At 33.6% G+C, this 26,331-nt stretch overlaps 1 long non-coding RNA gene across 1 annotated transcript; it reads right to left on the reverse strand.

Moving 5' to 3' along the window:
- Positions 1–400: 400 nt before the first annotated feature.
- LOC137408652 (uncharacterized) lies at positions 401–22,202 on the reverse strand. The gene is made up of 5 exons (XR_010980105.1): positions 21,984–22,202; positions 19,311–19,531; positions 9,199–9,368; positions 2,369–2,624; positions 401–866 (listed from the first exon to the last, which is right to left on the reverse strand). It is a non-coding gene; the product is annotated as an uncharacterized lncRNA (long non-coding RNA).
- Between the last annotated feature and the right edge of the window lie 4,129 nt (positions 22,203–26,331).

Here is a 26,331-nt window from a genome sequence, read left to right on the forward strand (position 1 = left end):
TTGCTTGTTTCCATTTCCCTCCTATCATTTTTATTATTATATTACTATAATATTATACTATTATTGCTTTAGATACTTTCCTATCACAGTCGGTTTTTGCTCTAAATAAATGATAGCAAATACAATCGCTTGTTGGAAACAATATTTCGCCGTTGGCATCAAAATGCAAATTTAAAACAGTTTTTGCAAGTGTTCTTTTGTTACATGGCTGATATAGGCCAACAATAAAACACGTTTTACCAGTGTACATAATTTTACTAATTTACCAGTCGAAACATTTTTTGCCATAGCTGCATGTCTTCAACTGCGGTTGTTACTTTCTGTCCTAGATTTGAGCCAAAAAAAAAGAAAAAACAGTTGATGCCAATTTTCATTCAAGAATTCAGGGTGCATGTGCAGACGAGGTTGCTTTATATTCAAATAAATTTGATAACTGCATTAAAATGATCTTGATAAAACAAGTAGGATCAATAGGATGAAAATGCCTGACTTCATTAATAAAAATAACAATTATGCGCCTTTGATCGATTCTCTTTTATTTCCTGATATGTGATTGGCAGAAATAAATTACAGCTAGTAGAAAAAAAGCTTAATTTAAACAGCTAGAAATAGCTAAAAATCCTATCAAAAATACTTTTGAAGCTATATTTGAAATAAGAGGTGCATTTTTCATCAGCATAGCCATTGATCTGGTTTAACATGTCTTTATCTAATCTCGTTACGTGGAGGTAAGAACAGAGCTGAGGAGTGACACACAAAGCTTCATGCCATTCACTCGCAGGTATGACGAAGACTCTGTCATCTAGTTCATGTTTTCTTGAACAGTAAGCACTAACTTCTCGGTTCAGCTCCTTAAAATGTTTTACCTACAAAATAACAGAATAGCTGAGAAAGAAAGTGACAGACCAAGTAAACTTTTTACAGCCGCATTATGAATTTAAGCACCATTTTGATCTGTCAGCAGTACTTTTAGCAGCGAGAAGTGCTTTGACCTGCTAGTGACATTGTCAACTACCAGTAGCATGGTGATCTGTCTATGACAATATGACCTATCGCCGACATTATGGTATATTGCTGACATTATGACTTATTGCTGACATTATGACCTATCTCTGACATTATGAACAATTGCTGACATTATGACCTATCGCTGAAATTATGGCCTATTGCTGATATTATTACCTATTGCTGATATTATGACCTATTGCTGACATTATGAGCTATTGCTGTCATTCTTACCTACCGCTGACATCATGACCTATTTCTGACATTACGGCTTATAGCTGATGTTGTGACATAAAAAAATACATGTATATGTATATACTACTTTATTTGCAATAGTTTTATTTTAAACAGATATCTTTTTCTCAAATCATGTCATGCAAGAATCATAAACAAAGAAACAAAAGGGCATCAGTTGTAATTTGATTGTCACCCACCATTATGGTGCCAACAGATGGCTGAGCATGGTCTATGGTATCTTACCACTTTTGGCTTCCTTTTGGCTCAGTAATTTATAATTCTGTGCCATACCACTCTTTTAGTTGATAAGCTGGGAATAATTATTAATTAGATATTAAAAGGTGAGTAGAAATACAAAAGCATATTTTTTCTCCTGCCGTGAGTAATTCACCAAATCAGCCAATCATATCTGTAGACCCAAATCTGAGTCATTTTCAGTACGGTGGGTATTTGCTTGTATCAATAAAAGTTAGGTAGTTAGTCTGTTTCCAATATCGTTCAGCTAAAGGCTGTCGTTAACACTAGTAGGCCTAGTAGCGGTGAATATCTCATATCTCTACCAAATTTATTTTTACAGCTAGCTATCATGGACTGCATAAATCAATACGATTGAGTATCGCATCTTTATAAGCTAATATGCCTTAAACAGAAGGAAGCCAAAAATCAGATGTCTTTGTGGGCTATGGAGCACTATTTAAAAAGAGCCTGCAAGGCTCTTTGCCTATTAAGATCATCGCAATTCGCATTGTTGACTCATCCAATCACGGAATGCTGGATGAGGTTTGCTAGTGAGCCGAAAACCAATCAAAGTGCTTCTCAAGCTGCAATGAATCTATGTAATTCTCCATCTATGTAACCACTTTGTAGCAACCTCTGAATGTTTATGGAAAATGCAAACTATTGAATTCGTGCCATCACATTAATCTCACTTGTTGGATAATACGCTGGCAGAGTTATTAATGTCCGTGACAGTTGCACATTCATTTCATAACCATATAAGCAAGAAACTACTATTACATTACCATACTTGAGTTCCGATCAGTTAGCACCAATAGCCACCCCATTTACTTTGGCAAGTTCAATCATAAAAAGTCACAGGAGTAAGTAGTTCCTAAACAATGCTCACCTCTTCCCAGAAATGCTGTTCTCTGAGCTCTGGATAGTTCCACCATGTTCGGTTCATGCTGTCATAAAGAATTTTATCTCCGAGGTTTACTTCTTTGGAAAGTATCTTTCCTATGGATTTTTGTGATAGCTCTTCTTCTGATTTTTTTGTGAACCCGTAAGATTTGTAGAAAATATCAAGAAAATTTCAATGGAACTTTCTCTTCAGCAGAACTAGTGAAGCGTCTAGCTGAGCATAAAGCATTATAACATCGGCTCTGGAAAAGAAATGAAAATATGACTAGTTCATGTGTCAGAAATGAGATTTTGTGCATAGTAAGAGCGGATATTTGCGTAGCAAAAGTGAAAAAATTTTGGAAAAATTTGTTTAATTCAGTAGACACACACGTGAAGATAGTACGCTGATGTCTGTTTGCGATGCTGGATGAGAACTCTTTGTCAAAAACAAACATTAACTGATGTAAGAATATTAATACTATTTGTGTATTTCCTACACTTATGCTTTCTTACACTTTTTCTGCTTATTATATGAGTGGTTTTCATTTTTCTTATTATAACATTTTGTTGGACATCTTAAAAGGCATATTCCAGGTTGACAGAGTGTCACTCGCTCTTATGAATGAGAAAAAAGGTGGCTAACAGTTAAGTATAGTTACAGCTGGCCAAATATTTCCCAATGAGCTTACGTGTTTAAAATAGTTTTAATAGTCTTTAACTATTATTGTAGACACAAAATTAATTTCAGTAAATAAAGGCCAATTGTATCCACCATATTTTGTAACTGTGCTCATTGTTAACAAAGTAAGCTAATTGAAGCTATTCAGATGCCGTCTGAACAAACACCCACATACTTAGCATGTTCCTGATCAACCTAAAAGCGAGTGTCGAATGCAGCAGAGCTGAGCGCTCTGCCTTACGGGGTCAGGGGTTCTTGTCAGAATCTATGAGCAGTTTCGTGAACTGGCCAAAGATGAACAAGCAACCAAATGCCATTATTAAACAAGCAACAAAATAAATATGTGGCTAATTAAAGGTGTGGTTGCGTCAAAAAGGTCGATTTAGTGAAATTAAGACCAAAAAAAGGCTAAAACATCAGCTACAATTTAATGTCATTTTTGTCTTTGTAGACTAACCCTGTCCAGAGATATATGCGTTTGAATGAGGCCATCTTTTAAAAAGCTCAGATTCCAGCTGGTGCTTTATCCATGACGTAATGAGTGATACATCTGAGAAGAGTCCACGAGCGATAAGTATAAGATCGCTTTATTAGCCAATCATCAGCACGAAATTTTTATATAGGTCGTAACAAATGTTATCACTCATAAAACGCGTTGTCTGTGATCTTAAAGTTAGGGATTTTTCTCTATTTTTGCTATTTTACTCTATATTACTCTAAATCGCATCAACATCGATATTTACTAAATTAATTAACATCTTTACTTTAATGAATTACTCGATCGACACGTTTTATTCATGAACAACAGAATTGTAAAAATGCTTCCAGTTCCTGCGAAGGTGATTCTGAGTTTTCTGAGCATCAGGTGGTTAAAGTTTGGGATAGACAGCTTATAGTTAGAGCTGACAGGCGTCAGCAGCGTTATGCTACAAAGGAAGATAGGAGAATAGAGGTAAATTTATTTTTTACTTTGAGTCTCCTATTATTATTATAGATGTACTGTTGTGTTTACATTCAAAAAGGGGCATTTTTTTGTTTTTGTTTATGTATTATTTTTAATCAATAAAGAGTTCATCATCATCATTATATTTCCCGGTCTGAAACTATATTATAATTTCCTGTGCGCGCGTGAGAGATACAGATACACAGTGAGTTATTGATGGCTTCTTTTTCATCCATAGCATCTAGCAATACAATGGCTTAGATTGATGAATATACTGAAAGTAATAATTTTTGTACTCACAAATACATTTACTAATTGATAGAATTATAACTTTTTGCTATCACCAATATTCGTTTTATAATTCTTTATCATTTCACCTAGCTATATTTGCTTCAAGTTTTCTTTCGCAGTTTTACCTAGTAAATTAGATTTATGATTAGACTTTAGATGTTCCCTTTTCACTTGTAGAAAGTGAAGAAAATCAATTAATCAATGCATATCTTTAACTTCCTGAACTAAAGCTTTGAATCATTGACTTGGCATACTTATGCTTAAGTTAAACATTTATTTTTAAAATTACACTCGCAACTTTCCTAACTCCCAATTTGAAAGCTTTCAGTATATATGCGTTAGATCGACATATCTATGAATGACATATATTTATTGCACTTGTTTTATTTATTACAGGATGTTTATGTGATCCCACCAGCGAAGCGGCTTTGTCAGTGTGGAAATTGCCATAAATGGGTAAGTGAAACTTGAATGTGTGCTGCATAAACCTTGATGTTTTGTTGGAGTTTGCTGCAGTAGATGAATTTGTCCTATTGTATGAGCTGAAACTATGTGAGTGGCCACGGCTTGAATGGATATTTTTAATAAAATCTTTATGGTGAGACGGAAATTTTTTTGTTGTAAAATTTATATAATAAAATAATATCGTTGAAGATGATGCAAACATGATTTGCAGAACATTGAATACATCATAGCCCCGTTGACACCTGTGCTGAAATCTTGTCTGATACATGGATTTATGAAGTGTAATCAGAGCTGTATCACAGGTACTTTTGCATAGCTCGACCATTTGTTAATTACTTGAATCAATTAATCAAATGTGACCAGTGAATTTTTTTCTACAAATTGATACCAATAATGACTCAATAATGTTGACTATAAAATGTACATGGCTTTTAGGAATGCAGATGGTTTTGCCACATATTCTTTTCAAAGACGCAGCTTGCTTATTTTTATGGAGCCTTATAGTGCCCCGTGTTCTATGTTCTCAACTCGAGTTGTTGAACATGCTGAAGCTTTACAATACATACATAGTTTAATTTCTGTTAGCTAATGGGTGCTTGTCAGTGTATCATTGTTAATATAACCAGATCTTTGGTTATGCTACAATAATACCGGTATATTGCACCTTATATTTACAAACCGGGAAAAAGATTTTACCAGGTTTTCACAAGCCGAGTTCTTCAAATCGGTGCATAACTCGTGCGTTGTAAACTCGAGTTCCTGGTAAAAGCAATAGGTTCGAGATTTACAGTACATACATAGTTTTATTTTTTTTAACTAACAGGTACTTGTCGGTGTACCATCGTTAATACATCTAGATCTGCGGTTATGCGACCATCATACCAATATATTACACCTTATTTTTACAGACTTGAAATTGTAAATATGGTATAACTTGATTCATCAACTCGGATTGCAAACTCAGGACACTCTAATCCGCCATATATTTTACTTAGTAACTAGTTGCCGGTGTGGTAGCAATGGAACCGTGCTGATACAAAGTCCTTATTCTACTTAGTTTGATTGACATAATTACCGTAGACCGGTAGAATTGGTAGTCGGTACTACGATGTTTACACAGCATTTAGAGGAAGCTAATATGACAAGTTTTTAATTCTCCTTATTTGAGGCATTTGAGACATTGATAATATTGTATCTGTAGCTGGATTTAAAATTTTATTCTAGCCAACATGAGCAAATACAAGATAAAATATATGCCAATAGAGCTGCGTAGGACTAGACTTTTATTGCAATAGCCGATGTGAAACCAAAAGATAGAGATAGGTTGTATCTTACGTTACATAATTTTGGGCCAGTCTGGGCATGATTTTTTGGCCTGAGCGTTTTTACCACAATCAATTTTTTTCCGATTTTTATCATCAAATATCTTAACAATGAGATTGCCTAACACAACAAACAACATATCAACTGATAGACAAAAAAATACTTTCTTTTAAAATCAACTCAATTTTGACGCAACCACATCGTTAACTGTGGTATTTGCATGTACTAAATACTAGTACCTGTTCCTCGGTAGGATCGTGTGTTGTGAGAGTTTGTTTGGTGAACCGATAAAAACAGAGAATAAGTATGTGAACAATAATTCAAAAATGCTGGAAGTGACTAATTAGAGCAGGTTGTAGAGTGTCAGACTGCTGAAACGATTGTCAAGATTTTGAGTCCAGTACAGAGCAGTCCTACACGCTAACTTCTAACCCTGCTACAGACGAGTGGACACGACTTTCATTATAGAAAATATTGTTACAAGTGGAACAAAAATAATCACTCTAAGTTTATGGCACTCAGACATGTTTTTCCTCTTTGTCAAGTGTTTTGAAACGTTTAGTTTTTCAATCAGTTTTTCAGTTTTCGGCAGTTCAATATTTTAATTTTTTTAAAGCACATAATTTTTTTATTATATATTTCAATACAGAGTCTTGGCTTTCGAATGAGCCTATATTCAACTCACAAAGAATAATAGAATTATGAAAAACCGGGTGTCAAAAGTACGTCTTGCAAAAAAAACACTTGGTTCAGGTACTCAAAATGTGGTGTCATAATTCTCATTTAGCCTTAAGTCGTTCCCTTTCGCTGCCATTGAGGCTGCGTTTTTCTGTGACAATCTCTGCTGTTAAACCCGGAGAGCGCTAATAATAAACTGAGATTCTAGATAATCAACAATGCCCGCGATCGAGATAAGCCCGACCAATACAAACACATGTTCTGGGTTAATTAATTATGCTTCAATAAATGTACTGTCGTTGATAAAGGGAATGAAATCACATCGATTAAATTATGGCCTGTGGTTGCGTGGCCCTAGGACTAAATGTCAATCGCACTTTCGCGAAATCACGCAATGCTTGAAATTAATTAGTCTCAGTCATCACCCTTAACATCGCATTAAAAATAAAGAGCTAGTGCATAATATCATCAGGAAAATATAGTATGGTTCTTGGAGTCATAAGTACTTATCATAGAAATAAAATGTACATGGAGAACTAATGACACTGATTTCTTTGTCATCTTCATTCGTTCTCATTATTGTCACTTTCGTAATTGATAAATAAGCGGTAAGAGCACACAACAACGAATATGAGAATTGTGACGTCACAATTTTCGAGACTATGCCAGTAAACTTTTTCGCGGTAGAGCTTTGGGAAAATCCTATAAACACCAACCAATGTCTGTCTCACCATGACAAACAATAGCTCATTCTAAAACCAAGACTCCAAAACCAAGATGTATTGAAATGTACAATAAAAAATTATGTAATTTATGTGCTTTAAGGTAACTACCGTTGACCTTCTAGTCATCCTTTTTAAATGAGCTGAATCAGCGTTTCATAATTAGTTACCCTTCTTGTCACTATCAATAGAAATCTAAAAACTTCACCATAACTTCTGGTTCACGGGCTACAGACCTTTGACAACAGTGCTGCGGCTACTCTGCAGTTTACTTCTGTCTACTGTGCAATTATATGTTTTACTTTCAGTATGTTAGTTACAGGGTTATGACCATTGTGAAAAGATGGGTTGCTTCATCAGGATTAAAACCTTGGAAGAAAAATATGTGTGAAATGAAGTTTCTAGTTGTTACTGTCGCCGTGGTTGATATCTGCTATTGCGTTCAAGTTGCAGTGTTTTGGGTCTCTATTCTGTCAATCCCTTTGCAATAAGAGCTCTCACAATGGCACTTTTGATCCATCTGAGCATTTTAACTGCGATCAAAGCTTACCAATTTTAAACACGAAACATTCTCGCAATCAGATCACCTCAAAAATCAAAAACAGTTGCAACTGATAGAAAATTACTGATACTTATTGAAAAACTTTGATAATTTTTGCTGCACTCATCATTTTGGTATAATATACGTGGATGTAAAACGAAAGATGTAGCAAGTATTGTATTTATTTATTGTTTACATTTATATATTTCGTATAGTATTTTTATAATAATAATATTATATATATACTTCACACATTATCTTTTTTCAATATTTTGTCAGACGTATCCTTTAAGGAAATACAGAGAAAAGTTTAAAGCATCTTTAAAAGTTTACAGCCCAGAAGCGTTAATTGGCATCAGTATGTTTTGATACTTTTGTAATCTTTTTACAGAGAGCAGTAAAATTTATTGAATGAACATTTAGATCAAAAGCTTTCTAGAGAAATGTTGACCATTGTCTGATAACAACAACCGGAGTATACCAATAGTGTTGACTTATACAGCATCTAGAGAAATGTTGACCATTGTCTGATAACAACAACCGGAGTATACCAATTGTGTTGACTTATACAGCATCTAGAGAAATGTTGACCATTGTTCAATAACAACAACCGGAGTATACCAATAGTGTTGACTTATACAGCATCGAACCTTTTGGGATAGAAAAAATTCTAACAAGCAAATAATTTTACTTACTGATAAATTTTGTTGAACTTACTGTTTAATGAGGTTTAAAATAAAACTATTTATAGCTGCAATTCCTACTTATACATTTTGCAAAAGAAAACTGTATCATTATGTGACAAGCAAAGGATTGCCTTGTGAGTATTGTTTTGTAAATTACTGTTTGTTGTTCTACTAACATCAAAATAATTGCTAAAAGATATCATTCACCAATTGTTATAAGTAGCTAGTACACCAACAGTTTCGTGTATCGTGAGAGATGGCCATGTGTAATAAGTATGTATACAATTATTCATAAATAGAAAGGTAAAAAGGTAGTTGAGCAGGGCAGATGGTAGTTTGCTTGTCTTTGAATCTGAGTATCTGGCTGTAATCTTTATTCTTGAAAGATGGACGAACACTGCTCTTATTATAGTAAATATTGTAATTTTAAAATGCTGCCAGTTAACCTTTACATATTGTGATACAGAGATCTCTAGCAAAGGCCTTTATATTTTAGGTTAACTTACTGTTTAACGAGAGATGCAATAAAGCTATTTATAGCTGTGATATTATTCCTGTCAGCATAGTTGAAGCCATACCACTGTAGCTGACCAAGATGAAACCATGCATCTGGATGTCCTGGGTGCGTTCAGGTTACAAAGAGCAAACTATCATTAGTGGCTACTTCTTCAGGTTTCTGAAAGAAAATGTTGCGATCTCTAGTTGGTAGTTGAAAATGATAACCGAAAAGCAATGTAAAACACAAAGTGTATGTCAATAGCAATAACTCTCAGAATCTAACTCAAGGGTATGCAAAATGACTATCCTCTATTTACTGTTTACATGATGCGCATGATACGGAGTGTGAGTTGTGCGCTCGTTAAGTTGTCTTGTGATAAGTGTTTCAATAGACATTCGCAGACATTCTGAGGCAGATGGGAAGACTGTGTCAATGATTATTGGCCTATAAGTCAATAATCAGTGACACAGTGACATAGGTAAATAATTAATAATGCAGTCATGTCATGCTAAGTAGCATTTGAAACTGCTCCACTTAAGATAAAAATGACTCGACTATAAAAATGTTTGCAATAGAATAGTCTGACGGCACTTTCGTGTACATTATTCGCAAGCATGAAACATTCAATAAAGATTTGTAAATAATGAAACTCGCTTGACATGCGAATTAATGCAAACAGGTGTGTCATGGAAACAGAGTGAGTGGCACAAGCAATAGCTCTATGTGTCTGCTACTTGACTAACAGGAAATGACCAGCTAAAAGATTTTGCAACTCTGCTGGCCTGCATTCATGTTTTATACAATACTAGCTGTGCTACCCGGGGTTGCCCGGGTAATAAAAAAGTCTTTGGACAAAAAATTGATTTGTATTTAACATACAACAACATTTGCCATTTTAACTTTCAAACTACATATCATGAGAGAACTGTTTTGTATAGTTGAAATAAATTAAAAGAAAAAATAAAAGCAACTGTAAAGGTTTTCAAACTTTTTCAAACAACTGCAACTGTCAAACTTCATATCATGAGGAAAAGATTTTGGGCAGGACAATTAAATTAAAAATAAATAAAACAACCATAAAGGTTTTCAAACAAACGTTAGTTTAAAATTTCAAAACTTGAAAGAAGTGTTTCGTTGAAATGAAATAAGAGAAAAAGTAAAAATTTAAAGATGTTTAAATGTAAATGCGAACACATTAGAGAGTAATGGTTAAATATAATCTGTTTCGCTACGATGACAATCAAAAGTTATTTGGTATACAATTATATGATTTAAGTTCGATTCAGTGTTGGCATGCGAAAAATGGCATGCGAAAACATTGTAGGCTATAGACGTACACGGAGTAGTATAGAAACCTACAGTAATTATCTAATGCAATCACCTCTTGGTAAAAGTCATCATCATTAAAAATAGTACTAAAATGCTATGTTAACCTTGGTAACTATAGGTACATACAATGACTTTAGTTCATTTTGTGGTTATGATCTGCATGATATAACATTACAATGTACTACGTGGAGAGTTCTTACCTTTGAGACAGACGTGTAACCTAAACGCTAAACCTAAACGCTGAATTTAACTTAAATGAATTCAATTTACTAAACACATACTGAAGAGAAATAAATACTTAAAGGATGTTTTAGTATGTATTTTAGTGAATTTCAAACTCTTAACATAAATTTTATCATTTATATTAGCGAATCGTGTTTAACATAACGGGTACCAGATAAACCGGATAACGGATCACTTGCCATGGCGAGTTCAGCGACGTGTATATTTTAATAACGTATATAACCTGTACACTAATCGCCAAATTTCAAGTTTGAGATAAATTATTGTTCATTTCGTGGGCCGAACAAACTTGCCCTAACGAAAAAAGACAAAAAAGCATCGCGTTGCATATACTTAAGTCCTAAAATTTTTCAATATAATTGTCTGCCTGAGAAGAATTGGCCATTGACTAAACTCCAGATATAGTATTTGAACCTTACAAAAAATATTTCTTAACAGGGGCATCGTAACGCGTGGCCACATTGGTACAATAATCAATGTGCGCTATAGCTATATCTATAGCCGAAATGACAGACATACTTTGAGAAATATATATATAAAATATAGACCAGGCTGTGGAAGGAGCACTAATTGCAGGAAAATATAGATTTTTACTTTAAAAACTTTTTATAAATGGTTTTTCTACGGACAGCTAACTAGTTGAAGCTGATCAGCTCCACACTCAGCATTAAAACATACAAGGAAGTAGCTGTTCTAAAAAATACATTTTACTGTCCTAGTTGAGTATGAAAATTTGATACCACAATCGGAGTTATTAAAGAAAGTAGGTTATGAATAATCAAAGACACCTGCAACTGCAAGTTATATTACCTTTAAACTTAATGGTTACTATATCCTGTCTTACTTACAGTCAACCTTTATTAAAACATACTAATAGAGGTGGTGGGTGGTCTGGCTTAGCTGACTGTCTGGTTTAACCTATGTGCCTGTATATATATATATATATATATATATATATATATATATATATATATATATATATATATATATATATATATATATATATATATATATACATCTACATATACAGAAACATCACATTAATAAAGCCTATGCATTGCACTATATACTGTACACTTCACTATACTCTATATACTTTATAATATTAAGCCTGTACAAAAACTCTGATCTGCTAAAAAAAATTTTGAATAGCAACGCAGGTAAGACAACTCCTGCAATGGCAGCTCATTTAGCTTATGCATTGTACACTTTACAGTTCACTATACTCTATCTATATATATATTTCTCAAAGTATATCTGTCATATGACGGTTTTCCGACTATAGATCGTAAAATCTCGCTTAACCGCAATCTGATGGATTTGAACTCACGATGGCTTTCTCATCAACGAGCGATCTATTCGGACGCTTTATCACTGAGATATAACACCATAGCAATTAGATTCTTTTTCATATAAAATATACAGTCTGCGCGTGCTAATTATTTTAGCCTTAGGTTTTTCACCAAAGATTTTGAGATTTGTTTGCCTCAGAGCTTGAACATAAATTCGGTTCTCGACTCAACTGGAGCATGTGCATCGCAATTAGCAAAGCGCCGGAAACACTTGAAAAGGGATAAGCATTTTACGCTTCATAAATTCTTTACAAAAAGGGAGAAACCATGTGGGACGACGCCTCCTCTACCAAAAAAATTTGCTAGGGAGTTAACCCTTCCAGTCGAGTTACCCTAAATTGTTTTGGAGGCTGTGTCTCCTTTAAAGATGTAAAGTAAACAGGCTATTGCTGTTTATATTTTCTTTTTCCTACGATTTTTGATGTGACTATCTGTTGCACTTTTTTAGTATTGTATTTTAACCTTTAATGTTTTGGATGTTTTACAAACCAAACGTACGAAACGTTTACTTTTGCTTTCTTTTTCCATCATCATAAAAATGAAATATTTTATTAAAATTAAACACGATCTATATATACCCGTTTCTATTTATATTATGCAGAATACAGTACAGCTTATGGTGTAAAATGTTGAAAACATACTTTACCGAAGTATATCTCCGAATTTACTCAAGTTTTTCCTCATCTTGGAACGGATTAAAATCTACATAATTTTATTTCAATGGAAAAAATTGTTTCGGATCTCGATAAACTCGGTTAGCAATGCTAGAACAACCTAACACATAACCTGACCTAACAGGTAACACATAACAACCTTTTGGAACGATTGTGTTCGATAGCCGAGGTTCCATTGTACGTTACTAAAAGCTACGAGTATACGTCGCTAAAAGTTATGAACTTTCAAATTTACAGTGGTTTGAAAACCTTTTCTTCATGATGTGAAGCTTGAAATTTAGTTGTTTGAAAAACTTTGAAAACCTTTACAGTTGTTTTTATTTTGTTAAATGTTGTTAATTTGTTAATTATCATTTATTTTATTAGCGATATAGTATGGTAACAAGCGCTATTTCCTTTCCTCAACAGCCGACTGTTTCGTTATTTAAATGCTCGTTTCAAAATTTTTTCTATCAGTGCTTGCTTTGTGTATTAGCTTATACAGCTTTCTTTCTAAACTTAACCAATTAGTAATTTGTAATTATTTTCACATTTTACAACAATCATTTGTAAGATTAATGTAAGATTATCTGTAAGATTTATTGTTAGTATCAGTTATTCCTGATTCTCTTATATTTACATACATTTACATACTTTGAGAAAAGTATATATAGGTATAGTTTAGTTTTAGTTCAACCTATTCTAGCGAAACTGTTCTAGCGTTGCTAACCGAGTTTTTTGAGATCTAAAACAATTTCGGTGAAGTCTTTTTACAACATTTTACACCATAAGCTGTACTGTATTCTGCATAATATAAATAGAAACGGGTATATATAGATCGTGTTTAATTTTCATAAAATGTTTCATTTTTATGATGATGGAAACAGAAAGCAAAAGTAAAGGTTTCGTACGTTTGGTTTGTAAAACATCCAAAACATTAAAGGTTAAAATACAATACTAAAAAAGTGCAACAGATAGTCGCATCAAAAATCGTAGGAAAAAGAAAATATAAACAGCAATAGCCTGTTTACATCTTTAAAGGAGACTCATCCTCCAAAACAATTTAGGGTAACTCAACTAGAAGGGTTAACTCCCTAGCAAATTTCTTCGGTAGAGGAGGCATCGTCCCACATGGTTTCTCCCTTTTTGTAAAGAATTTATGAAGCGTAAAATGCTTATTTCTAAGTATATCCGGAGCTTTGCTAATTGCGATGCACATGCTCCAGTGTAGTCGAGAACCGAATTTATGTTCAAGCTCCGAGGCAAACAAATCTCAAAATCTTTGATGAAAAACCTAAGGCTAAAATAATTAGCATGCGCATGCTGTATATTTTATATGAAAAAGTATCTAATTGCTATGGTGTTATATCTCAGTGATAAAGCGTCCGAATAGATCGCTCGTTGATGAGAAAGCCGTCGTGAGTTCAAATCCATCAGATTGCGGTTAAGCGAGATTTTAAGATCTATAGCTGGAAAACCGACATACGACAGACATACTTTGAGAAATATATATATATAGATTTACATTCTCTTATTACATTTATAAACTTTGTATAACTTTTGAAGTTTATAATATAAGTTTTTAACGTTTGTTACATTATCGTTTTTATTGCGGCTTGCATTTTTTAAACATAATTTGAGTTTAATATCTGTTTGAAGTTTAACCATTATTCATTGTCCTATCACTGTTACCTATTATTACTTAGTTTCCAATCTTTATTATTAGTATTAATTTTTCATTCAACCATTTTTGGCAGAAATTGTTCTAATAAAATTTCAACCACGAAATACTACCATGTTCTGTCATATTTTTTTTATTAATCTGTTAAATACATGTATTCTCAGAAGTTACACATTGTCTCATACCTCTAAAAAATGAACCTGTTCTGCACAAAACCATTCTCCCATGATATAAAGTTTGAAAGTTACAGTTGTTTGACAAAGTTTGAAAACTTTTACAGTTGTTTTTATTTTCTCTCCTAATTTATTTCAACTTCAGAAAACACTTCTCTCATGATATGTAGTTTGAAAGTTAGAATGGTAAATGATGTTATATGTTAAGGACAAATCAATTTTCTGTCCAAAGACTTTTTTATTACCCAATCAACGCCTGGTGGTACAGCTAGTAAAATAATATCGTTGAAGATAATGCAAAACAGGATTTGCAGAACATTCAATGCATCATAGCCCTGTCGACACCTGTGCTGAAATTTTGTCTGATAGATGGATTTATTAAGTGTAATCAGAGCTGCATGGGCAGGCACTTCTGCATAGCTCGACCATTTGTTTAATACTTGAGTCAACTAATCAAATGTGACCAGTGAATTTTTTTCTACAAAGTGCTACCAATAATGACTCGATAACATTGACAGTCGACTATACAATGTACATGACTTTTAGGAATGTAGTTTGTTTTGCCACATATTTTTTTCAAAGACGCAGCTTGCTTATTTTACTTAGTAAGAAACTAGTTTTTGGTGTGGGCAATGATATACAGCCCCCTCCCCCCTCCTCAAGGATAGGCGACGAGCATCATGTGGGTGGGGCTTTTGGTTGGCTGTTTATCATTAGTGTGGGTAGCGACAGTACTGTGCCGATACAAAGACCTTTTTCTACATAGTTTGCTTGACATAATTACCGTAGACCGGTAGAATTGGTAGCCGGTACTAAGATGTTTACACAGCTTTTAGAAGAAGCTAATATGACAAGTTTTTAATTTCCCTTGTTTGAGGCGTTTGAGACATCGGTAATAATGTATCTGTAGATGGATTTAAGATTTTATTCTAGACAACATGAGCAAATACAAGGTAAAATATATGCCAATAGAGCCGCGTAAGACTAGACTTTTATCGCAATAGCCGATGTGAATATGAGAGATAGAGACAGGTTGTATCATGCGTTGCATCATTTTGGGCAAGTCTGCATGGGTGTGTTTTTTTGGTCTGAATGTTTTTACCGTGATCAATTTTTTTCGACTTTAATATTCAAATATCTTGACAATGAGATCGCCTAACACAACAAACAACATATCAACTGATAGACAAAAAAAATACTTTCTTTTAAAATCAATTCAAATTTGACGCAACCACATCTTTAAGATCTATAGCCGAAATGCGTACCACCATATCCATCCATACGATATACTTTGAGAAATATATATATAGACAATATATTACATATGTTACAATCATATCTTGTTATAATATTTTATTTAAATACTGAATTCTGAAAAGTTATAGCAAATTAGTTCAAAAAAGAAATGTTATAAGAAACAAAGTTATGTACTTTAAAGACAAAAAAAGTTACTCATCGATAAAAACTTAAGATTATGATGCCCACAAAATCATTAAAGATGTGATTGCGTTGAAACAGTTGTTCAAATGAAATTAAAACCAATAAAAGGCTAAAACATCAGTGACAATTTGAGGTTATTTTTGTATTTGTAGACTGACCTTGTCCAGGTATGTAAACGTTTGAATTAGGCCATCTTTTAAAATGCTCAGATTCGAGCGGGTGCTTCATTCATAATGTAACGATTATTATAAATAACTTAAATGTGAGGGATGTGGTTACAATTACATATCATGGTATATTACATATATTATAATCATATTTTGTTATAATATATTATTTAGATACTGAAATTTGAAAAGTTATACCAAATGAATTTGAAAAAGAAAATTTAAAAACGAAATAATGTAATATAAAGTCAAAAAGGTTACTCAGCTATTAAAATTTAAGCTTACGGTGTCCACAAAGTTGTTAGGACTGGCATTGCCCAGAATTTTTTGACTTTAAAATAGCTAGATTGCTTCATATTGCTAGCAAATTTCTATATTGCTTTTATGACAAATTCCATGAACGCCTTCATTGAAGACAATGGTCTTCAATGCATACGAGGGCGGATCTTTGAGTTTTTCTCATATAGATCATGGTGAACTTCTATAGAAAACTAAAACTCTAAAATTACCAATTTAGCCTGACATTGCTTGAAGTGAGCCTGATTTTGAGCATGAAATAAAATGTAATGAGCTTGCTCTTATAGCCCTTTTTCCTCGTGAGAATATGTTAATATCACGGAACATTACGGAGCATCACGGAACATCACAAAACATCACAAAACATCAAGGAACATCAAGGAACATCAAGGAACATCAAGGAACATCAAGGAACATTACTAGTATGATATTAATGATTGTTGGTAGTAGCATTGCAAGTAGTAGAGTGTCGACCTCCGAATCTTAATATTATGAGTTTGAAACCTGGACATAGCAACCTTTTATAAAGCACTTTAATTACCGCCTTTATAAGTTATTCTGTGCAATGGTTTCAAGCAGGACTACGAGATCAAAGATTCTTGATATAACAGCTGTAAAAGGTGTGATTAAGGAACAGGTACTTAAGGATGAGTTTTCCTTATCTTAGTTATGGGGATTTGTAGCTTGGAAAATCTTTTTCTGGAGCCTATTTGTATAAATACACCAGCCACAACTTTGATAATTATGTCTTCTAAGGTTGTGTGCAAAGAAAGAGCTGAGTTTTACCTCTAAGCTGCAAAATAAAGGTGGAAAAGGCATTGCGGGTAAATAAGTAGTTTTTGTATTGGAGGATTTACTTTTTACGCAAAGGAACTTTTGTATTTGTATTTTAACAATATCATTGTTAAAATACACGATTTGTTGTGACCAGCTCAGAGGATAGTCTAACTGTCTTTCAATTGACAAAGTAATGCATTAAGACATCGGACAGACTGTTTCACCTAATTGGCTAACTCAAAGCATTATTAAACGCACAGCTAAAATAATCTGTGTAGTCCACTGACCTCTACAACTCTTTGCCCAAATAGATGGCACCTGTTTAACAGTTCTTTCCAAAGAAGATTATTCCACACATCATAAAAATGACTATGACAACTTTAGGCCCGTTCTGAATTTTTTAAACAGCTCTTTTAATTTTGTTGGCCATATTCGATGGCTACACCTCGAGCGGATTGAAATTTTGTGCGATTCACCACTGGTATGCTTAAGCCTTTGACTTTTTATTCTTGTGACAATGCAACACTACTTCTATGTAAATTTATTTAAAGTTGCGGTGTTTGAATTAGAAACAGACATTATTAAATAATTATAATAATAATAATTATAATATAGAGAAGAATATGGAAAATATCAGCTATGGTAGTACCAATCATCGTGGGAGCACTGTGAGCAGTAGCAAACCCGCGCGAGCAAATAGAGCTGCTGGGCATAGAGAAAAAGGAAGTAGATAGAGTACAAATCCCTGCCCTCCTAGAATCAGCGAGGATACTGAGGAAAGGTGTTGGATATCTCAGGTTAGAGGCCCTAGCCAGATACCAACTTATCACTGACTGAAGAGCTGAGAAAATCAACAAGGACAATAATAATAATGATGTCTAACAAAAACGGAGTTTCAAGTTCTTTAAATGTTCTGATAATATCAATTGTGAAAGTAATTATTCTTTCAACTAAAACTACAAGTGTATGTGATCCAACTCTCAACTGATTGTTGCTCTAAACAAAAGTATTTGAGTTATAGTAATATAAACAATATTTGAGTTATTTATAGCCATCAATTTGCAGTGGCAGTTGCATTTTTGTAGCTATTTAAAATTAAGGTTTTATAATAATCAACTGTTTTACATTTGCAATTTTAGATTAAAATTAGTACATTGGCAGTCCAGTGCACCGTGAGAGGTAGCTATATGTAATTTTATATCTGCACAATTATTCTGCAATCGCAGCATAGTGGTTGGGTGACATAGTCGGTATTCTGCCTGGCTGGTACACTGAGCATGCGTGTTCGATTCCTGTGTGAAGCTTTTTTTCCTAATGCTCTAAGAACGAATGGACAGACCCGGCTCTTATCATAGTAAAGATTATGTTACATTAAATGAATTAAGTTGAGTTGATATGAGTTGAGATCTTTCACTTTAAATTAAAACATTTTATTGTCTGTCGCAATCTACATCTTTAAAATTTGTTTGAACCGCTCTGAGAACAAATGGACAGACAGACAGACAGACACGGCTATCAGTATAGTAAAGACTAGGTGAACGCCATGCGTTTGCTATCACTATAATAAAAATTGTGTCACATTAAATTAACTGATATAAATTGAAACCTGAAGTTTTAAATTAAGACCTGACATTTTCTGTCAAGATCTACATGTTTAAAAACTACAATTCTCGCTTGTCACAGAATCAATTCTACGATCAGGCTTTGAACGAATATGCACCATAGGAAAATCTTTGTTTGGCAGGTACTTAGAAATTGTAGTTTTGTGTGTTTGTAGACATCAAACAATACTACAAAGTCTGATAATTAAATCTTTTTTGAAAGCATTTTCAGTGAAAATTGGGTTGCTAACAAAGAAAATCTCAAAAGTAAAAAATTTCGATTAAAAAGGTGGTAGCTTAATCGAAAATATAGGCAACCTTGCGCAAGATACAGCGGTCTTTACAGAAAAAAAGGTGATTTTACGAAAATGATAACTAGTTTTAGAAAAAAGACAGGAATTCTTACCAGAGGTCCTAGATTGGTGATATGAAATTGGCTCTTGATCTCGTTGGAATCGGAATCTGTAGAAAACCTGACAGCCGGTATAAACCAGGAAATAGGTTCCCTGACAAGGGCTATGTGTTTGTAACCAGGCTTCATAAACTTCTGTAAAAAGCTCTTGTTGTAAAGAGCATGGTTTACCAGTGCATCTGCTCTTTCTTTCTTCCTTGGTCCAATTGTCCAACCTAAGATAAATATAGCTGTTTTTACAAAAGGGCAAGCGAAGCTCTCAAATAATTACTGAGCATTTCACTGACATCAAAAAATTTTATCATTCAATTTTGTTTGCTGTTTTCAGTCTAGATTCCAATTAAATTAATTAAATTTTACTTGCATTTAAAAATGAACTTGCACAAAATTTTAGTTGATTTTATCAAAAAGTATTCGTCTTTTCTATTATTTGCGATTGTTTTTGAGGTTTGAGGCGATTTGACTGCAAGGATGTTTTAAAATGAAAATCAACAAAAATTCATCATAGTTAAAACACGAAGATCAAGCGAAAGTGTGATTATGTCTCTAATTGCAAAGTGACTGACAGAATAGAGATATGTAATGCTGCACTTTGAACTCAATAGCTGATATTAACTATAACAAGGCTAACAGCTAGTGACATTATTTTGTACATATTTTTCTGAGCAGTTTAATCACAATCAAGTTTTAATTGCTGTCAATTTTACTTGTGAAACATCCTGGCAGTCAGATATGCTCAAACATTAAAAACCATTGCAGTTGGTAGCAGAATGAAGACAAATTCTGATAAAATCAACTAAAACTGTGCGATTTCCTTTTTAAATATAAATAGATTTAGAATCAATCTAGGAGTTTAAAAAAATAGCCTCAGTTCATCATCAGATGCACTCATTTCAATGAAGCGTCATGTTATGTAATAAAAATGTTGTTACAGCGCAAACATATGAAATCTACAACATGCCTAACTACCCTGAAACAGCATTGTTTTAAAAATATATGACCATTGCTTAACAAATACTACTTCTGCTGCGCTATTTGCTTTTGACAGAGTAAAATGTTCAAAGTAAACTTGAGTTGAAAATTATTGTATCTCTTGTGCTATTGGTAGTTGTGTGCTCATGGCGATGTATTCTTTTTAGTCTTAGCACTCAACTACTATACTCTATCAACAATCACAGAATGATTAAATCAAGTTTGTCTTATGAACTTAATTTTTGGAATTAAATTGTGGTTTGGAATCAAAGTTTGCACTTTCCCTGTGTAGATTTAAAGTGGGTGCCTACTGCTACGCAATCTACTGCATGAGATGTTGTTGTTCTATATACCTAGCCACAAAACTTGATAAAACAGAAGCTTCCTTGAAACATCAATACAAATATCAGTAAGTCACATGCACTCCTAGACAGAAGATATATTGTTTTTAAACTTTCTCATGATCAGTCAGTTTTAGTTTTAAAGTTGGCACAACTGACGATAGATAGCTCATACATCAATAACATTAAACTTTTATGCCAGCTATAAGTCTGCCTGTTCATAAAACAATATGGAAAAACTCAATGAAATTGTTGATTATAAATGCTCGGATATTGCAAGTGGAAAATTCATTTTGAAAGGTTTTCTATCCAAAGGAGAGGATAACTCCGCTTGTGCAAAATGAACATTGCACTTGGTGTCTTTTAAGTAGTAATACATAAAATACAGCAAACTACAAAACCTGCCAAATTAATGGCAAATTGAACATTTAAAATAAAAAATATTTTGAAATCTACAATAATACAACAAGCATCGTAGCAAAGATTGTACATGTATGAATTTTCAGTTGATATATATGATAGCAGATTTTCTATTGAGCAGTTTTTGCATCACTTAACATTGCATCAGCAAGTAAAAATATACCAAATACCTGGAGATATAAACCATACTTTTTATACTTCTAATTGGTCACAAATTGGTAGCTCTTTTTAAAATATACCGTAAAGTGTTGGCGCTTCCTAAGGCACTAAATAAAAAGGAATCTTTTTGATCCACTTGATGTAGATTTTACAATTATTGTGTAGAAGTAAAGTGAACAGAACTGAAATAGTGAACTGGTATTTGAGAAGTTGGAAGTTTTGTTTGTTATTAATATTTCTGTTTGTCTCTTATGCTACATGAACATTATTCTGATGTCTGTTGCCACAACTAGGCTTTTTTGCTATTTAATTTTTGAAGACTTGTATTGTAACTTGAGTCTTCAAGTTTCTGATGACCAGTTGTTCAAAAAATACATCATCAAATATTTACTATAATAAAAGCTACATCCGTCTGTTTAGCTTAGAGGTTGGTAAAAAAATTTATCATATCAGATTCAAACTTCTGACACTAGGTTTTCTATCCCGACTCTCTAACACTTAGGCTACCCAATCCATCTTCCATAATGCATCAGAATAGTTGCGGGCATTTTTAATTTCTTTGCTTTATGGGACACTTCACGATTTTGCACAGCACACAAGACTACCAGGGTACTAATCAATAACCAATTAGAGATATTCAGAGAGATTAATGCTGTTCGTTGTGACCTAGTTTGCAAAAGCCGTAAGCGTTGTGTCTCACTAGGATTCAACGCAAACTAAGCTAGTGTTCCGCTCATTTGTATAGTAAGTCACAAGTGTACATAAGACAACTTACTTTCTTCGATGGTCCATGTGATATGGTGACTTTTGCAAGATGTTAGAACATTTAATTTGTTGTTTATTATAAATCAAGCGAGGATGACACGCAATGTAGAAGAACCTGTTTTTTCTACTTTAATCATCACAAACCTCTGAACTGGTTTGTTCTCTTTTACCTGCTCCACAGGATTAACTACAATGTATATATTTTTACCAAAATCAGCACACTGGAATTAAACTGCATTGGAATTTCCTACACAGAGCATAAGGATGAACAAAATAGTAAAACAATACGGGCATATGAACTACCCATTTGCATCAGGGAGTTTTATTATGCAAACATTTTATCATCAGAGATGACCAATCGAATAAATGTTTATCAAGTTTCGTTTTAGAATGTTTCAATTGTTAGCTACACCATTCAACTGACAAAAACTATGCCAATGTACTGTTAATCATTCTGTGTTGCAAGTTGCTTTAACTAAATAAAAAGGAATTGCTTGAAATCTGACACCATTTTTTTGATTCCAACAGAGCAGTTAGCTGTTCACAAATGATCTACATTTAGATTATGCAACGGAAACTCATAGCAATACATAAAGAGCAACCATCAGAAGGGCTGTTGACACAATTCGTATGATACAATTTAGTTTCTGATTGGCATTCAGTTAAATATTTATTACTATATGTATATTGTTCATTACTTATGCTCTAGTCTGTGTGCAACTATACAGTAGGTAGTCATTGATCATACTTTCACTAGAGGCTTATTTATAATGAATGTAGACAACTTTTAAAGTAAATACGCCATTATATCATGTTCTACTTGAATGGATACCAAAAACGCTAGCAAGCATTATCAGAAGTAATGAGTAATATGTTGCCAGCTCACCATTAGGTAGAGTCAGACTACATAGACCAGACCAAATTGCAAAACTACAAATGAAGCATTACATCTACATGTCTATAACACTTTTTTGTACTGTGAGATGTTATTGAAAGAGGAGTTTAATAGCTGTTAAAATCAGTGAAAACTATAACGCTAGCTGCGCTACTTAAAGGTTGACTTGCAACAAAATTTACATTACAGTTATTTGATATCAAAAAATTCACCATGCCTTACTCTGCTGTGTTGTAGGTGCAAAATATGTGGAAATGTGATTACGACCTCTCAAAAGCTAAAAAACGAACAGTTAATCGCAGCCATCACAAATTCGCCATAGATTAGAACCTCTTTCCAAAACGGCTCAAATAGGACGTAGTTATACAAGATGGCTCCTGTTTACACTTTCACGCAACCTCATTCGTTGAAATATTTTCACAAATATACTTCACGCATTCAATAAAACCATATCTATTGTTCTTACGCGTCTATTTCATCATCATTGTAATGCTGTCACTTTCTGCAGTGATATCAAATAACCTACCGTAAAAACTCATTTAATTTTTCAACCTTAGCTCGAAGGAGTACAAATCATTGTCATTGTCTAATAAACATGACGAGCCTGTTGGTCACCTGTGATAATCAAAAAATGCTGCAAAGATTAATCGTGAAGTATGGGTCACATGATCAGATTACGACTAGACAATTAGACCAAGCCAAAACAAAACTGTAAAGTAGCGAACATCTATATTTGATACGGGGTCTTCGGTAAAACCCAAAGTGTTTGTTATAAACTAGTGCTACGAGAATTTTTATATTGAGCCTTTTATTGGCCTTTCAATTTATGTGAGAACATCACGTGACAAAACAATAACCAAATGTAACGACTACGTCAGAAAAATAAACAGATTCCGATCTATGGCGGTTTTGTGATGGCTGCGATCAACTGAGCGTTTTTAAGCTTTTAAGAGCTTGTAATCACATTTCCACATAATTTGCACCAACAACAAAGTGGAGTGAGACATGGTGAATCTTTGAATACCAAATAACTGTAACGTAAATTTTGTTGCAAGTCAACCTTTAAGGTGTGTTTATTGCTAGCAACACTACACGAGAACTATATTTACTGGAGTTGCTTCCACACTGACAAAGTCGGTTTGGTATAAAACAAAAAATAGTTGTAACAAGGGCTTTGTTCCAATTGCCAATGCAAGATCAGTGAACTGTTAAATACTATGTTTGTCCAATTTTGATGGCCATAATTGACATAGTACAACATGGATTTGAGCAATCATATCTCGCAATAGCACGGGAAATACAACGGTGGTATATTCTGTTCCCTCAAAAGAACAGTTAAAAATAGCCTTAATAACATTAGGTGAGTTTGCAACAAGCAAGTTTAAAATTAATAGCAATAAGTAATTACTAATAACCATATTTATTTTGCATTCATGTACATGGCATGTCGTAATGGAGTTACTCTCTTTGTGATTTAAGCTGACAAGCGATCAGAAAGGAATGAATATCAATAATGCATTTCATTGGTGAAAACGGTGACTTATTTTGTAGTCGTGATTTAATCCGGTTTAGCATATGTTTTGCAAAAATGTCTTTGAAATCGTAAACAGACTTAAAATCTTTCAAACCGAAACTTAATTATTGGAAAAAAATATGACAAATCATTGTAGCCTGAACGCTAGCTTGAACGCAAACCAAGCCATAATGAAAAGAATAAATAAAGCTGTGGATCTCGTAATCTATTCACTCCTGTATTACTGCTTGTCTTAGCTGTTCAGGCAAAGCTCACCCAGCTTTAGCTGTAGTATTAAACAATAATGATTTATTTTTGTCCCAAGAAAGCATTCCGACTAACTGCAAATTTACATCCTATTCTAGCATATCTTATTCCAATGAATGATCTTTCCCCATCGCCTCCAAAAATCTGAGTCTTCTTACTTTTCTTATGCTAAATGGTTATTTTACATCAATTCAAGGTTTCAAAATTTTTCAAAGTTTTTGTTTTTATTTTTAAGGACAGTTACAGGTTTTCAGCTCATTTTAACTTAACTGCTGTATGTCAATCCACTTTTTTGACTTTAGTGGCTAACTGTTACTCCTTTTTTCTTTTTGTTTTATGGTGGTTGTTTAGCATTATTTGAGAACAAATTATGTTTGAAATAAAATTATTGCCAGATAAATATTATATAAATAAACACAACAACAATATTGATGAGGAAACCAACCTGCATGCTGTGACTTTTCCCTCTCGTCATCACCATTACCAGAGACCAAATACCTCAGGTCAGTCACTCCATGGTTCCTAAGTATAATAATGCCTATACAATAAAATTGTTTCCTCAGCCCTGTTAACCCAACTAGATGGTAATGTGTACTCCAGCTCAAGTCTCCTATCAGATACCTGGAAGCTGGAGCTATTGATTCAAGATCTTAACCATTCTCTATGAAACGATTTTCTTCGACAGACTTGTGTTCATTGTTGCCGGTATTCTAGCTAGCCAAATTTGATGTCAGGCGTAGTTATTGCTTCTTATGCTTCAATGGCTACCGGAATCACAAATTTCCATACATGTCTATACATATCAATCTCAAAGTTTGTCTTTCATTCATCTGTCCAGTTATAGCGATAAAGTTTTAGCAATGAAAAACACCCTTCATGATGGATTTGAACTAACGCAGATTGTAACTTCAAGCTTGCAAACAAGGTATATATATATATAATATATTTATATATAGATATATATATATATATATATATATACATCCCTACTAACTCACAAGTCTCCGCTCCGTCATAGCTACCCATAGTCACGTTAAACAATTTATTAGAGTTCTTCTTTGACCAAGAAGAACTCTAATAAATTGGTATATATATATACCAATTTATTAGAGTTTTTCTCGGTCAAAGAAGAACTCTAATAAATTGTTTACCGTGACTATGGGTAGCTATGACGGAGCGGAGACTTGTGAATTAGTAGAGACTTACTTACTGACCCAAATACCCAAGGAATTGACTTGCAGTATTGGACTATACAGCGGCGACTGACTTGCGGTTTGCAAAGGTACACTACAAGCTATAGAGAGAACAAAGAATCTAATATGCAACATATTTAATAAAAACAACTTGAAAATTACTATTGAGGCAAACAAACGATCAGTAAACTTTCTTGACGTAACTTTAAATCTACAAGATGGCAGCTTCAAGCCTTTCCAAAAACCAGGTAACACAATACTATATGTGCACAAACAAAGCAACCATCCACCTTCCATATTGAAAAACTTACCAGACAACATAAACAAACGATTAAACGCACTTTCATCAAATGAACAACAATTTAACAGCTCAGTGCAACCATACCAAAAAGCACTTCACAAGAGTGGATACAACAGCAAACTACTGTACAATATGACACTAACATGAAAAAATCCAAAAAACGTAACAGACAAAGAAAAATCCCATGGT

This window comes from Watersipora subatra, chromosome 11, assembly GCF_963576615.1.
Source record: "Watersipora subatra chromosome 11, tzWatSuba1.1, whole genome shotgun sequence".
In the NCBI taxonomy this organism is placed as follows: Eukaryota; Metazoa; Bryozoa; class Gymnolaemata; order Cheilostomatida; family Watersiporidae; genus Watersipora; species Watersipora subatra.